We start from the raw sequence: 2,500 nt of genomic DNA, 5'->3' as shown, positions 1-2,500 counted from the left end.
ATGCCCGATGTGAGTAGCAGCAGGGCCAGCGCGCCCAGGAGCACATCTTTTTCGACCGTAAAGGGAGACAGGAGGCCGACTCACTGCCTCGGCTAAATGGAGAGGGAATTTCAGCAGGGCCAGGGCACAGGCATGGACCTTTTTCAGCTGTAAGGGAGGCAAGAGCAAGGTGCGATGTAGGTCCCCGGGGCCTTTTGTCGTACCATAGGCACGAGTGGTGTGTGTGTGTGGCAAAGACTTTCTGCGCAGTGTCCCAGGGGCACGGGGAAAGGTTGTTGTACCATAGGCACGAGAAAAGTTGTCGTACCATAGGCACGAGAAAAGTTGTCGTACCATAGGCACGAGTGGTGTGTGTGTGTGTGGCAAAGTGCTACTGAGCGGTGTACCAGGGGCAGGGCGAAAAGTTGTTGTACCATAGGCACGAGAAAAGTTGTTGTACCATAGGCACGAGAAAAGCTGTCATACCAGGGGCACGGAGGAAAGTTGTTGTACCATAGGCACGAGAAAAGTTGTCGTACCATAGGCACGAGGAGAGTTTGTGTGGCAAAGTGCTACTGAGCGGTGTACCAGGGGCACGGCGAAAAGTTGTTGTACCATAGGCACGAGAAAAGTTGTCGTACCATAGGCACGAGAAAAGTTGTCGTACCATAGGTACGAGGAGTGTGCGTGTGCGGCAAAGTGCTACTGAGCGGTGTACCAGGGGCACGGCGAAAAGTTGTTGTACCATAGGCACGAGAAAAGTTGTTGTACCATAGGCACGAGAAAAGCTGTCGTACCAGGGGCACGGAGGAAAGTTGTTGTACCATAGGCACGAGAAAAGTTGTCGTACCATAGGCACGAGGAGAGTGTGTGTGTGGCAAAGTGCTACTGAGCGGTGTACCAGGGGCACGGCGAAAAGTTGTTGTACCATAGGCACGAGAAAAGTTGTTGTACCATAGGCACAAGAAAAGCTGTCGTACCAGGGGCACGGAGGAAAGTTGTTGTACCATAGGCACGAGAAAAGTTGTCGTACCATAGGCACGAGGAGAGTGTGTGTGTGGCAAAGTGCTACTGAGCGGTGTACCAGGGGCACGGCGAAAAGTTGTTGTACCATAGGCACGAGAAAAGTTGTTGTACCATAGGCACAAGAAAAGCTGTCGTACCAGGGGCACGGAGGAAAGTTGTTGTACCATAGGCACGAGAAAAGTTGTCGTACCATAGGCACGAGGAGAGTTTGTGTGGCAAAGTGCTACTGAGCGGTGTACCAGGGGCACGGCGAAAAGTTGTTGTACCATAGGCACGAGAAAAGCTGTCGTACCAGGGGCACGGAGGAAAGTTGTTGTACCATAGGCACGAGAAAAGTTGTCGTACCATAGGCACGAGGAGAGTTTGTGTGGCAAAGTGCTAGTGAGCGGTGTACCAGGGGCACGGCAAAAAGTTGTTGTACCATAGGCACGAGAAAAATTGTCGTACCATAGGCACGAGAAAAGTTGTCGTACCATAGGCACAAGCAGTGCGTGCGTGCGTGCGTGCGTGCGTGCGTGCGTGCGTGCGTGTGTGTGTGTGTGTGTGCGGCAGTTCTTCTGCGCAGTGTACCAGGGGCACATTTCAATGTGCTTTCTGGAGTACCAGGGGCACGAGGATTTTGCCAGTGGTGTTCTGCTTTGTTAGTGGGAGGGGGCTTAAGTGTGGGTCCCCGGGGCCTGCTGGAGGTCCAGGTCCATGCTAGACATGTGGCACAGGGTAACTGCAGGGGGGGGGGGTAATGTGGGTCCACGGGGCCTGCTGGAGGTCAAGGTCCGTGCTAGATATGTGGTACAGGGTTAACTGCAGGAGGGGGGGGGGGGGGGTAATGTGGGTCCCCGGGGCCTGCTGGAAGTCAAGGTCCATGCTAGACATGTGGCACAGGGTAACTGCAGGGGGGGGGGGGGGGGGTAATGTGGGTCCACGGGGCCTGCTGGAGGTCAAGGTCCGTGCTAGATATGTGGTACAGGGTTAACTGCAGGAGGGGGGGGGGTAATGTGGGTTCACGGGGCCTGCTGGAGGTCAAGGTCCATGCTGGATATGCGCTGGAGCGTAACTGCAAGAAAGGAAAGCTAGTGGGGGAGTAGAGCAGGGGAGTATGTGGGTCCCCAGGGCCTGCTGGAGGTCCAGGTCCATGCTAGATATGTGGCACAGGGTAACTGCAGGGGGGGGTAATGTGGGTCCACGGGGCCTGCTGGAAGTCAAGGTCCATGCTAGACATGTGGTACAGGGTAACTGCAGGGGGAAGGGGGGGGGGGGGGGGGGGGGTAATGTGGGTCCCCGGGGCCTGCTGGAGGTCAAGGTCCGTGCTAGATATGTGGTACGGGGTAACTGCGGTGGGGGGGCGGATCTAATGGGGGACTAGATCAGGTGAGGATGTAATGGCCAGTTCGACAGCAGCACATCTTTTTCGACCGTAAGGGAGAGAGGAGGCCGACTCTCTGCCTCGGCCAAATGGAGAGAGATTTTCAGCAGGGCCAGTGCGCCAGGAGCACAT

Source organism: Maylandia zebra, linkage group LG18 (assembly GCF_041146795.1).
Source record: "Maylandia zebra isolate NMK-2024a linkage group LG18, Mzebra_GT3a, whole genome shotgun sequence".
In the NCBI taxonomy this organism is placed as follows: Eukaryota; Metazoa; Chordata; class Actinopteri; order Cichliformes; family Cichlidae; genus Maylandia; species Maylandia zebra.
Note: the sequence above shows the minus strand (reverse complement) of the source record.